General features: G+C 49.3%; 1 protein-coding gene across 1 annotated transcript in view; it reads left to right on the top strand.

Annotated features, from left to right (window-relative positions):
• The first annotated feature begins 12015 nt into the window (after positions 1–12015).
• Positions 12016–14343, top strand: part of col8a1b (collagen, type VIII, alpha 1b) — a 24771-nt gene continuing 22443 nt past the window's right edge. The window contains exon 1 of the mRNA XM_072671254.1: positions 12016–12037. The gene's annotated coding sequence lies outside the window, so the exon portion shown is untranslated. The remainder of the gene's footprint in view (positions 12038–14343) is intronic.

Raw genomic sequence — 14343 nt, 5'->3', positions numbered from 1 at the left:
GGGGTCCCGTCCGAACTGCTGCCTGTCTCGAAAAGTTACTGAACTACCTTTTTTTTGTAATTGTTAATCATTGGTAATTTAGGCTGTCCTGGAAGATGCATGCGGGAGACTGAGCTTTTTGTGCCTTGGTTTTATATCGTTGTGAAGTGTGGTGTATGAAGAGGGGCATAAAAATAAATGCATATCCATCAACAGACATGAAGGAATGTAAGTGAACTGTAAACAATGTATACGCTGCATTCGTAGGTAACATGTGGCTTTTAATGTCTAATGAGCTATCCAGGCTAAAGTACAGCCTTTAAACATGGTGGAGGTAGTTTCACACACCGCTACAGCTAACAGTGATATCTAGCCAGGCTTAAAGTACAGCCTTCAAACATGGTGGAGGTAGTTTCACACACTGCTACAGCTCACAATGAGATCTAGCCAGGCTTAAAGTACAGCCTTCAAACATGGTGGAGGTAGTTTCACACACTGCTACAGCTCACAGTGAGATCTAGCCAGGCTTAAGTACAGCCTTTAAACATGGTGGAGGTAGTTTCACACACTGCTACAGCTCACAGTGAGATCTTGCCAGGCTAAAGTACAGCCTTTAAACATGGTGGCGGTAGTTTCACACTGTTACAGCTCACAGTGAGAGCTAGTGAGGCTAAAGTGCAGCCTTCAAACATGGTGGAGGTAGTTTCAGATTACCACAGCTCGCGGTAAGAGCTAGTCAGGCTAAAGTGCAGCCTTCAAACATGGTGGAGGTAGTTTCAGATGACCACAGCTCGCAGTAAGAGCTAGCCAGGCTAAAGTACAGCCTTTAAACATGGTGGAGGTAGTTCTTACACACTAACTGACTAACTACAGCTCACAGTGAGAGATAGCCAGTCAAATGCAGTCACCTGAAATGTGCTTCCGTTACCTGTGCTATTGTGGAAAGATGGTGTTGATGTACCCACCACCGTGGACGACATGCTACTATCATGGTGTTGCCCAACGATTCTTGTGTTGCATGTAGTAAGTGCTTTACATGCCCAACCAGGAATTGATTAAATGGCATGTTTCTTGATAGCTGTATTCAATATTGGACGGATAAACCTCAGCGCCCGTTTCCTGAGCTTCAACAGATGGGTAGAAGGGAATGTGGTTTGTGTTTGGGGGAGAAAGTACTGGGTGTGTGTTTTGACGTTAAATTACCCACGGACGCTGTTCGCACATTCACATCAAGTGTTAGTGTGTGAAGAGGGAGGCCTTCGCCATATTTGATAAAAACGCTGAAACTGAATATTTTTGTATCAACAGTGGGCATCCTTCACAGGTCAGCACCGTTCCGCCCAAGCAGCAAAAACAGATATTAATCTCCAGGACGCTATTAGATAGCAATTAACCGTCAATGTGAGCGATGCCCCGAAAATAACGGGTGATTAAGAGCCTGTCGTTTTGGCTGCCTCTCGTTCTCAAAACAACCAGCGCATTACCGTGGCTCGAGGAGCGGGATTTGAGGGCTTCAGTTAGACCTTCCATTGCTTAACTCATCATTCCTATTGAGAGGAGAACAAGATGTGGGCTGTACGGGGATTCTCAATGAATTGTCTGAGAAACAGTGACCTGTATTAAACAGGGGCCCATTGCTAAGTGCAGTCCACCAGACGTTTGCGGTAGCATTGTGTTGCATATCAGCCTCATTAAAGTCTAAAGTACAGCCTCCAAACATGGTGGAGGTAGTTTCACACACTGCTATAGCTCACAGTGAGAGCTAGCCAGACTAAAGTACAGCCTCCAAACTTGGTGGAGGTAGTTTCACACACTGCTACAGCTCAAAGTGAGCTAGTCAGGCTAAAGTACAGCCTTCAAACATGTAAGTACGGTTCTATTACAAATGCCAGGCGTGGGCTATCAGGGAGGGATATTATAAAGTCTGCCAGCATTGAGGAGCTGTGGAGCAGTGGAAGAGCTGTGTTCTCTGGAATGATGGTGGTGGAGCTTCATCCAGTACTTTTGGAATGAGATGGTTTGGGGAGTTGGAGACGAGGTGGGATGGTGATCATCCAACATCCTGACTGAGTCTCCTGTCGCTGAATGCAATCAAATCCTCACAGCAATGGTCCTTCTAACTCTAGTAGAATTTGGCCCGACAGCCATCGGATGATCAGACGGTGAGTCAGCTGCCTTTTCGCCTGCACGGGGGCCCTGGAGCCGACACCTTCACATCTTCTTCTGATTCGAAAAAAGGAGGAGGAGGAGGAGGAGAAGCTCCAGTCAAAATAGTCCTCCGCTGCCGTCTCTCCCAGACCGCAGTGCAACAGGATACCCACCGCGCAGGCCGGCCAAGTAAATACACAGCCGTTTACAGCGAGAGAAGTCTCTCTGAATGCCATGGTAGTCCGTCATAAATCATGCGATTATCACGAGAGGGACTGATTCCCAGGATGTTTGCCATAAATTACGCCCCGAGACGTCCCGAGACGTCAGGCAGACCAGGGAAATGGCACTCTGGAATACGGACAGTGTGGTTTTCCATAAACCGTAAAAGAACTTCGTCCCATAAACTACAGACATGTCCTACATACGACAAATCTTACAGGAGAAAACGGATTCGAATGGAATCGACGGAATTCGTCTGGGTCGGAAACAGAAGGTCTGGAATGCCAGGGGCGGAGCTGACCTTTCAAATGGGCTCGGGAATCTCGCGGCCTAGCTTGGAAGGCATGAGGTTTCTTCGCTCTGTGGATTTCCCAGGAAATGTACAGACTTGGCTGGCCAAGAAGCAAAAGGAAAGCCTCTCCTTTCCTACCACTCCCTTACTGCGTTCCTTGACTACTTCGGAAATCAGCGATACGTGAGGTTTCGTTCCAGAATTTTCCCTTTGAGCTTTTAACGTAGGACTTTCCGACCTTCCGAAGATGGCTCTTTCGAACAGAGGTAAGGTAAGACCTAGGACCGGACTGAGTTACTTGGACCAGGAGATTGGAGACACGGCACGTAGACTTCTCAAGACCGTCGGTAGAGATGGAAATGTCGGATAGCGCGCTGGAGGAGTTCGGAATGACTTCGGAAACTTGGAGCATCCAGGGGCATGGACCAGGACCATGCGAGAACGCTGTTCTCTATGCTGATTGGTCAGACCTGTCTGGGGCGGAGCAAGAAAGCTGTAGTCACGTTAATTTTCTGGGCAGTCTACGAGATTAACGTCTGGCTAGCTCAAACTTGCAGAGTACATCTAATAATCGGTTGGAATCGAGGTCTAGGTTCCATTTGGGATTGGGCCGAGACCACCTCTTCTCAAAGGGTCTGGATCCGAGTTGCGATTACTGTGTTCGCTCCCGCCCCGGCATGGTCCTCCAAGGAATGGTGCAAAGTACAAAGGTACTTGTACCAAATTGTGTGGGTTTTTTATTCATATACAAATACACTATTTGGACAAAAGTATTGGGACACCTGGGACATTGGGATTCCAGAAATACCCCAAGGGTATTCAAAATAGTCTATCCTGCTTTTGTTGGAGGAACTGTCTCAACTGTCCAGGTAGATCCTGCTGTGTGGATTTGATTGCATTCAGCGACAGTCAAAGCGTTTGTGAGGTCAGGATGCTGGATAATAATCAGCACCACCCCAATTTATCCCAGAATTATTGGACAAGGCACCCCACCATCCCCAACCCATCATTTTAGAGAACACAGTTCTTCCACTGCTTGGGAGTGGGGGGGCTTTATATCAGCCGTACCTCTCTACAGGGACTAGACGTTCGCACAAAAAAGGGGGCAACCCGAAGTAGCTGAAGTATGCGTTCTTTAGAAGAAGAAGGTGGTGTCCACAAACTTTTTTTTTTGTTGAGTAGGCCAAAGAAGACGAGCAGGAACTGAAGGGTTCGAGCCATATTTTCAGTGTTATCTTTTTTGGCAGCTGTGAGGAAACCAGGCTAGTTTCCTGATTCCATTCCGTGGCCTTCAGAGCTCCTAAGTGGCGAAAATGTGAACAGTCCGGCAGTGTTTGTCCACACAGATCCACACTGCAGCGAGACAGAAGGCCTAATTAGCCTTTAATTGGGCTGCAGGGCGTTCTAGGCCCAGCGCTTTGCGGCTATGGCTCCCAGTTAGATTCCTGAGTGTTATGCTATGACATCATGCATGCGCCATGACTCGGTTCCCGCCGCGGCCGGCTTTAATGATGTCTCTACCGCGAGTCGAAAACACACACACGCACACACACACACATTTGAACAGAGCTCACATTCACCTCGCTCAGGTTTATGCTAACCCACAGTTCTCCAATTTAACGCTCCAGCGAGGGCCCATTTGTGGTTCTTCTGTGCTAAAAGCTCGGTGTTATGTTGTTCTTATCCCCCCCTGAACTACTCACCAATCGCTCTTGTCACTGAATGCAATCAATCAAATCCTCACAGCAATGCTAATCCAAACTCCAAAAGACAGTAGAGACAGCTCTTTTTAATATCCTTGATTTCAGAAAAAACAGTGAATAAGCAGGTGTCCAAATACTTTTGTCATATTATGTATACATATATATATATATATATAAATGCTGTCCTGGTCTCCTTGTATCTTTTAAGAAGGTGGACAGTGAGGTGCCTTTGCCCTAGATGAGCAGGTAGGGGTCCACAGAGCAGGTCCAGTATATGGGGTCATGTGACAGGGGTGTCCTAGACAAAGACGTCCCGCTGAAAAGTGGGAGTTGAAAAAAAAGGGGTCGGGCTCAGGTTGCTTTAGCGGCTTCAACCCAACCGTACCTCTCTCCATAAACGACGAGGGTAAGGGGTAGGGGGTGGGGGGTGTTTGGGGCGAGAGCTTGGGTTCTTCGCGCCTTCCCTCTGCAATAAATTAGCAGGGTGTCGGACTCGCTGCCCAGAGGCGCTAAGGAGAGAAATGACTCGCAGGAATGCTAGCCATTTACAATCCTTTGCTAACACACTCCAGTGCATGAGCGAGGCCATTTGTTTGCGTGCTAGCTGAAGAAAAAGGGGCCATTAGTCCCCAGACTATGCTGTAGTCGTTTACGCCTAATGAGCCTGTATGTCAACGAGCTACACTGGGCCTGTTAGCACCTTAGCTTAGATAGCCAAATCTGTGCTACTCGCTTCTCTGCATGCCTGTTGCTCATCCATGTTGGGTCTAACTTAGGTCTAGCTTTGCTAGCTGTACATGCATGTCCAAATATTTACGGACACCCCTTCTAATGAATGCTTGCAGCTATTTTAAGTTTGGCTAATTGCTGCTAAGACACAAGCAATAGAATAGGATAGACTCAGATCAACTGGATGAACGTATAGGCCAGGCCTAATACCAGGCGTGGTCTAGAGGGGTATAAAGCCCCCTCACCCCCTCCCGCCAGCATTGATGGTTGGTACCTAATCCAATACTTTTGGGATGAGTTGATTTGTTGATCATCCAACATTATCCTGGCCTCACTAACTCAAGCTCTTGTCGCTGTATGCAATGAAATCCTCACAGCAATGCTTCTCCAGAATCTAGTAGAAAGCCTTCTCTTGACCCTTCTTTGGACGGTACAGACCGAAAGCCGAAGAAACTCTCTTGAGCAGGTGTCCCAATACATTTGTCCCACATAGTGAATACCTTTAAGCTGGTTAACCAGTTCCGCTCTTGACCAGCATAGCGTGTCTGGGCTAGCTGGTCTATTATTGGTTCCAGCTCAACCCTCAAATGAAAACACACTTTATGGTGGTCAAGACCGGAAAAAAGCTCACCCTCTCAAAACGCTTGGCGACGCGGATCGCCCGCATTTCGTTATTCGACCCTTAAGCTGTCTGTGGCTTCGCCCACCTCAGAGAAGTCACCACGGGAAGCCACTCAGCCAGGTAAATGGCCTGCTTCCCGTCCGCCGAGGAGCCAGATTTGTGTTCCAGTAAACGGTGGGTGAACATTTTCCCTCTCAGACGTTTCCTATTTCTCCACCGGTCTCGCTCACTCCACTTCGAGAGTTTGGCTCCGTGAAAGGGGCCTGACAGTGTGACGGGGGAGTAAATACGGGCAAATACGGTGTTGTGAGAGCAGTTAGGGCTGTTTTAGCGAAAACACGGCCCGTCGCTGAGCTTGTCAGTGCTAGCTCCGGCTGTCTGGACGCGTGGACGTTTTTCCCATCGCTGATTCATTTATGCAGCATGTTCGTAATATGCCGTCAGGCCATATTTAGCTCTGTTATGGGAGCAAGGTTTTGTAAGAATGCACATTTCTCCAAGGCGAGACACAGGCCCGTGCCGTTTCCACACCCGAAGGCCGAGGCTGGAGTTTGCAGGAGCATCGGTTTTGGCGCCAGGAAACGGCCTTGATAAGCAGCAGCAGACCAGGTAATCATTCATGGTTCATGGTTCCCAGCTCCTGGTACCCCCCCCCAATAAGTTTCCCAGGCCCCTTGGATGGTCACCAGGGTCAGTGATGGGACTAGGAGGCGTTAAACCTACCAGCACCATCTGGGCTAAAGACGGTGGGCTGCAACTATTGGTCCTATTTTGGAAGCCCATCTTGGTCCCAAGGAAAGCTCATGTACAAATCCATTGTTTAGAACCCATCCAGCCCATGGTCCACCCATGTAAGCTTCCATATCTTCAACCGAAGCCTAGCCCAGACCAGACATGGAGTTTTTAGGAGGGCCAGCTCCTGGGCTCCGAAGCAGGTTTCAAGCGGACCTGGGTCTGGAATTTCGCAACCAACCTCTGGACGCTTATGGCCTACCATGCCTAAACCGTGACACGCTTGCCTTAAACTACATCAGATGTTTGGCAATCAGCCAATCAGAGGAAGTCTGTCAGACAAGGCAAATGCTACATGTGACAACATGCGTAGATATGAGTTCAGGATTGGCCCTGTAATCTGTTTTATTAGTACACTTAATGGACAAAAGTATTGGGACACCTGCTCGTTCATTGTTTCTTCTGAAATCAAGTCTTTTGGAGTAACTGATTACTTGACGATTGATTACTTTGACGATTTGCTCGCATTCGGCAACAGGAGCGTCAGTAAAGTCAGGATGTCTCATCACATCCAAAGGTACTAGATGAAGCTCCACCACAGTTAGCTCCACTGCTCAACAGCTTCTCAATGCCGGGGGGCTCTGTACCCCTCTATAGCCCACGCCTGGCATTAGGCCTGATGGTGCCAGCAGCTTCATCAGGTGTATCTGCTCCAGCAGAGAGTCTTATTCTATTGACAGTGCTTCTCTACAGGGACTAGACAAGCTGCAATGGGGACTCACGGAGGGGAGTGACGAGACATTACCTCAGGCAGAGCGAGAGAAAGACAGAAAGGGGTGTAGATCCAACCGGCAACATCACAGAAGCAAAACCCGAAAACACAGGGAACGAAAAAAGGCCCGGAGACGAAAGGCTGCAGCGATGTTTAGCCATATCAATAATACTTCGCTTCACGAGCCCAGATGAAAAACAAATGGACCAACATGAACAAATGTTGGTTTTGCAGGCCAGCTGTTGTCTGTACAGCTAATTCATCCAGGGCTGTCTGTTTCAGGGTTTTGCCAAACCCAGAAAGTGACTCACTCTGGATGCTTCTACTGAGCGCTTTACATGCACCATGGCAGAGACTTCCTGGAGCTCGAAGCAGCTGATGGATACACAACGGGATTCAATGGTTAGTGACCTAATCTTCCAGGCTGAGCTGGCCAGCATCGGCCTGAAATCCTGCTTGGAACTGCGAGATAACTCGTCCACCCTCCGGTGACCAATGCTGGTCTATTTCCACAGGCCACCTGGTGTCGATTTTCTTGACCGTTTTGGGATGTCCGCAGTGCCAGAGACTGGAAGGTGGTGGTGAAAGTGAGCCAGATAACCAGGGCCGTAATGTGCCTGTGGCTAAGCCTGAGCTGGTTCTGGCTAAAGCTAAAGCTGGAGCATTCTGGATGATCAAGGATGCAGAGCGTTTTGGAGGTTTTGGAAAATGGCACCGTCTGAATTTTTGAGGCCAGTCATGTGATGCTGTTTGTGAAACGTTCTCACAGGCAAGAGCAGGAGCAAGAGTGGACGTGCCTGTAGCAGGGCCAAGCTCAAGCTCAACCGCTGCACTACCGGCATGTGGGCCGCAGGGGGCTCCCTACTTAGAGAGGGCAGAGCTCAGAGAGTCCAGGTGCTCCAAATTGCTTGCTGACTTCAGATCAATCAAGTATCCCGATGATCTCATGATGTGGCTCAGCCTCAGACGACCCCTAAACGTCCTTTGTGTCCACTCTGAAACGACTGGAACTGAATAAACGTAACTGCTGGAAATCGCTGACCCTGCCGAGACCGACCCCGAGTCTCGTAAACCCGCCGACCTCACATCTGCTGAAAACGTGGGCTGCGGCAGGTGAGCGCCCACATTCATTAGGAACACTCCACAAGCCGCTGCAGCGAGCCGTGCCCGAGTGTAAACATTTCCGGCACTGAGGCAGTTAGCTGCATATGTGTTAGCACATTAATGGGATGTTTACAGAGGAATTAGCATTCTGCGCCGAGGTGTGCGAAGACAAATATTCAACTACAACCAGATACGGACAGGACCGGGCCGGTCGGTTCATAGTTTCGGTATTCTGTGGCTTCTAGGTATGTAATCTAACAGCTAGACGGATTGCTACCATTAGCATAGCCTCAGCGGTCCAATGTTATCTTTAGCCTCCAAGTTCGCCGCTGTGTTTTGCTAATGAACGGAAGGAGTCTGAAGCAGCACCCAGGTTCAATCTTTTCCTGCTGCGGTGGAAATTTGGGACTCCAAAGACCGCAAGTACCCAACGAAAAAAAAAAAAACGCTAGCTCCCCAGTAAGTGTCCTGTTAAACTAAAATTAGCGTTCCCAATTGCCCACTTGAGAGGGTCTTGATTGCTCCGCAAATTGTTCCTGTAGTCTCGAAGAACGATTGCCGCTTTGGTCCCCTGCGCTACGTGCCAGAGCTCAGATTGGACCAGAGCAGGGGCGACTCTGGTTTCAGGGGCTCTGGACTGGGAGAGGAAGAGGGCTGCCTGTGCATCCGACTGCTAGCGTGAGTCACCGGCGCTACCTGCCAACGGCGCTAGATTAAAGCCTTCGGATCAAACAACAGGAAACGGTGCATTAATAACACAGCAATTTCTGAGCCTCTTGAGATAGCCACGGCGCTGCCTTCAGAGGGATGGTTGGACGAATTGAGAGAACACAGAGAATTCTTTCATGTCATATAGTTATTATGAGTTATTAGCATAGTTAAGGTTTTTTGTTTGTTTTTTTTTGGGGGGGGGGGGGGTAAATCTGTTGATTCTACCAGGTTTGGGTTGCTGGGTTAGATTTAGAGTTGGTGTCAGGGGTGTGGTACTAAAAGCATGTTACATGGGAGGCTTGGTGAACACATCTGGGAGGTCTGGGGTGTTGAGGGAGGATTGGGAAGTGGTAAGGGGTTAGGTCAACAGGTATTGGTAGGGTTGGCAGGTTTTGAGCGTATGAAGAAACTAGAAGGTGTTGGAGGTAATTTCTGCAGGTGTTGGGGTAGGGTTGGCAGGTGCTGAGGGTTTTGGCAGCAGGTGTTGGGGTGGGGTTGGGTTGGCTAGTGTTGGTAGGTACTTGGAAGGTTTTGAGGTCTACAAAGTGTTGGGGTAAGGTCAAGAGGTATGGAGGTCTATGACAGCAGGTTCTGAGGTGAAACTTGAAGGTGTTGAAGGTTATTTCTGTGGGTGTTGGGGTTGAAATGGGAGGTGTTGAGGGTTATTTGTTAGCAGGTGTTGGGGAGCGGGGTTGGGTTGGCAGGTGATGAAGGGTTAGGTCAACAGGTATTGGTAGGGTTGGCAGGTGTTGAGTGTATGAAGAAACTAGAAGGTGTTGAAGGTAATTTCTGCAGGTGTTGGAGTTGGGTTGGCAGGTGCTGAGGGTTTTGGCAGCAGGTGTTGGGGTGGTGTTGGGTTGGCTAATGGTGGTAGGTAGGGAGGGCAGGTGTCATGTTGTGAGGTTAGAATTGTCAGGTTTTGAAAGGTGGGGTTTGGATTGACCTGGAAGGTTTTGAGGTCTACAAAGTGTTGGGGTAAGGTCAAGAGGTGTGGAGGTCTATGACAGCAGATTCTGAGGTGAAACTAGAAGATGTGAAGGTTATTTCTGTGGGTGTTGGGGGTTATTTGTTAGCAGGTGTTGGGGAGCGGGGTTGGGTTGGCAGGTGTTAAAGGGTTAGGTCAACAGGTATTGGTAGGGTTGGCAGTTGGAGTTGAGGGTAACATCATGTTGTGGGGTTAGAAATGTCAACTGTTGAAAGGTGGGGTTTTGAGGTCTACAAAATGTTAGGGTATGATCCTGAAGTGTTGGGGCCAGGTCAAGAGGTTTGGAGGTCTTAGACAGAGGGTTCTGAGGAGAAACTAGAAGGTGTTGAAGGTTATTTCTACGGGTGTTGGGGTTGAAGTGGGAGGTGTCAAGGTTTTTGGGTTGTCAGGTGTTAAGGGTAACATCCTGTTTTGGGGTTAGAATTGTCAGCTATTAAAAGGTGGGGTTTGCTTTGCTTTGTAAGGTTTTGAGGTCTACAAAGTGTTGGGGTAATGTCAAGAGGTGTGGAGGTCTAGGTCAGAAACTAGAAGGTGTTGAAGGTTATTTCTGCAGGTGTTGGGGTTGGAGTGGAAGGTGTTGGGTTGGCAGCTATTGAAAGGTGGGGTTTGATTTGACTTGGAAGGTCTACAAGTGTTGGGGCAAGGTCAAGAGGTGTGGAGGTCTTAGACAGTGGGTTCTGAGGAGAAACTAGAAGGCATTGAGGGTTATTTCTGCAGGTGTTGGGGTTGGAGTGGAAGGTGTTGGGTTGGCAGCTTTTGAAAGGTGGGGTTTTGCTTTGACATGGAAGGTTTTGAGGTGCTGGGGTACGATTCCTAAGGGGCTAGATCTGGAGCTGTTGAGGGATATGAACTATCCGGTACCGATGTTGAGTGGGGCAAGGTGGAGACGTGTTAAAAGCTACGCCAGCAGGTGCCGCGGCAGGAAGGACCCTGAGGTTCCGAAGAAAAACTAGAAGGTGTTGAAGGTTCTTCTGCAGGTGTTGGGGGTGGGATAGGAGATGCCAGCAGGCGTTTAGACACATTAGACACGACAGTTTAAGGGTGCTGGGAATTGCAGCTGGTGCGGAGCTACATGGTGTGAGCTGGGAGCGAGATGGTCCAGGGCCGTGATAATGTTTTCCCAATAAACAGGCCCAGCGCTGGGAGCAACACAGCGGGCGGCAACATTACAATACAAACAAAAACATATTTTCAACACTGACCCAAATGGGAACCAGCTGCCGGACCGAGATCCCTCAGATTCCCTCTCCTTCCCCCGCTCCTTTCTTTTTCTCTGCTTACCCTCGCTTGTCTGGACAGTGTAAAGTCTTTACAGCTGTGCTGCAGACACCACCTAGTTTCCCTGGTCCTGGAGAACCACTGTCCAGTATATTTCGGAGGGTTCCTGCTCAGACAAACACCTGACCATCATCAAAACATCAGCTAACGAGCGAGCCCTTCCTAGGTCGAAGCGATCGCGTCGGAGCCAGGGGCACTTATGGACCAGGGGCGGAGTACTGTACCACATGATAGAACTCTAAATTGACAAAAGTATTGGGACACCAGCGCTAGTTTGTCGTTTTCCTCTGGAATCAAAGGAGATAAAGGACTTTATTCTGCTAATAACTGTCTCTATTACGGTCCAGGACAGAAGGCCTTCTACTAGATTCTACGGAGTATTGCTGTGAGGATTTGATTGCACTCAATCAAGTGATTCAAGAGTGTTAGTAAGGACACAGCGCCACATCTCCCCCCTCCCTTTTTTTCACTTAGCCTCTCGCTGCCTCTCTCTCTCTCTCTCTCCCCTCCTCCTCCTCCTCCCTCGCTCAACCCACCTTCTCCTCCTCCTCCTCTGTAAGCCAGCCAGACCCCTCCCACCCACCCATAAAAGTCTCCAGCATGCTGCCTGAAGTTTTTAACCGCAGTTCGCTTTCTGCGCTTGTCTTTCTGCCCCGCATCTTCCTTAGCACAGACCACCTCTCCCCTGACCTCACCGAGAGAAAGGAGGGGGAAGCAGTGGGGGAGAGAGAGAGCGAGGGAGAGGAAGAGAGGGAGAGAGGTAAGCATGACCCGACGCCTGCATGGAAAGAGACGTGAGTAATACCGCGAGATGACTCAAGCCGGCCTGGCTTCTGGCTTCTCCGGCTTCTCGGAAAGGTTGTGTAACATGGACAAAGCCACGGGCGTGGGCTAACGGTGATGCTCGGAAGATCTGATCGGCTTATGTTGGCAATTGTAGTAACGCTGGCTTTGAAGGTCTTGCACTAACCCTTGTCCCGGAGAACCTCTGTCCAGCATTTTTCGGAGGGTCTCTAGCTCTGAAATGCCCGACCCAGCACCTATCCGCTAACCAACGAGCCCTCCGTGAGTTGAGATGGGTGCGTTGGATCAGGGGTACTCATGGACCAGGGGTTGGGCACCAAGTCTTTCGGACAAGTCTGATCTGATGAATCCAGGTGGAGTCCACCTGTTGTTGTTGTTGTTGATAGACCTTAGCAGTAGCAGCAAAAGTACGTCCGGAGGTTCTTTTATTTGAAACTGTTGAGGAACCTGTGGAGGAACCTGTTGAGGAGCCTGGTGAGGTTCCTCAAGAAAGGGTTTTTAGAAACTGACAGACCTTCAAAGGTTCCTCAGGAGTCTTGTTGAGGCTCTGAGGATGTGGTTATCCCTGCATCACCCACCCATCCTGGCCCTGCGCCCGCTCTGTCCGTCTTGACCTCAGCAGTGTTTTTACGGGGTTTGGTCTCCAGGGTTTCAAAGAGGGCTTTCCTGACCACAGCCCCAATGGCCTGCATACAGGTCATGGAGGTCCAGGTGCCGTCCTTGAGTTTAGCTGGACGTAGACACGGACGTAGATGACTGCCTTTAGGTGGTGGCTGAATATGTGTTTATTTTGGGTACAGCGAAGGACGGTAAAATATGGACAAAAGTATTTGGACACCTCTGCTCTTTGCTGACTGTTTCTTCTGAAATCATTAAATGGTATTAAAAAAGGCTTTAAACCAGATTTTGGAAGAACATTGCTGTGAGGATTGGATTGCATTCAGCGACAAGAGCTAGAGTTAGTGAGGTCAGGATGTTGGATAGCTTTATACACCCCTCTAGCCCAACAGCTGCACCCAAAAACAAGAAGTCGTCAGCTGGTGAAATTTAGACCTTCCCTCCTAGATCTTCCTCCATCAGCTGTGAGCGTTTAGGAGGAACAGCTCACAGAGAGCAGCTCCACCGACTGTCCGACCAGGTGAAGTCCAGAGCGGGGTCAGGGCCGAGTGCTGAGCTCAGACTTTTCTCATAGTGTAGAAAAGCCTCCAACTGACTCCATAACTGCAGAACTCCAGACCTGCTGCTGCTGCTGGTAGAGCTTAGAGCAAAGGGGGACCAGCTCCATATTAATAAAGCCTATGGGTTTAGAATAGAAGGTCAGAAAAGCTCCTGTAGGTGTAATGTGGAGGTGTCCAAATACTTTAGTCATTTTATTGTATATTCAAAACACCTGCCTGGTACCTGTAGCTCACATTTACTTACTTACCACCACCTATAGCGTTGAGTGTAACTTTGTGTCCAACCAGACGTCACTGGTCAGTGCTGGTCAGACCCCGGACAGCAGGTCTTGAGCATGACTTGACATTCTAGCGAACACGAAACCAGCTGCTAGCCTGATCTCGTATTGGTAATTACATTTCTCCGCTAGCAGTCAGGTGCTTCTTTGGCGTTGCTACATACTGGATGGGTTTCAAGAGGGGACGGAGGGGGGCGGGGGGGATAGAGTTGTCTCTGTAAACACATGACTGTGTTTTTGGAGGACTGGGGACTGGCGGGGAGACACACGAGGCCTTTGGAAATGCTGGAGTTTGGACGGTGGGCCGTGCTCCTGGTTGTAATTCCTGAGTCGCCTGTGATCAGACACTTATCCTGAGCTGCTGTACGGCAGGTCCTCTTTCAATGTTTTTCTGTCCCCTACTCGTCCCCAGGTTGGACGTCTTTCTTGTCTCTCCACTCTGGTCAATATGAGGTCCTAAGTAGGCCTCGGAGACTTCGCCTGTGGGACTGTGGGACTACACAGCTGCAGGTGGACCGAAGCTATTCGGGCTGCTCGGTCTACACCACTCCAGGTCTTCAGCTGTCCCCGCCGAGACGTCCTGCGTGTCCCCTTCCACTCTTTGGCCACTTTATTAGAAACACCTACCACCTTGAGCTTCCACTCACTGGCCACTTTATTAGAAACACCTACTACCCTGAGCTTCACTCGCTGGCCACTTTATTAGAAACACCTACTAACCTTGTGCTTCCACTCGCTGGCCACTTTATTAGAAACACCTACTACCTTGAGCTTCACTTACTGGCCACTTTATAGAAACACCTACA

Source organism: Salminus brasiliensis, chromosome 25, assembly GCF_030463535.1.
Source record: "Salminus brasiliensis chromosome 25, fSalBra1.hap2, whole genome shotgun sequence".
Lineage (NCBI taxonomy): Eukaryota > Metazoa > Chordata > Actinopteri > Characiformes > Bryconidae > Salminus > Salminus brasiliensis.
This window is presented reverse-complemented; position numbering and strand designations above follow the sequence as displayed.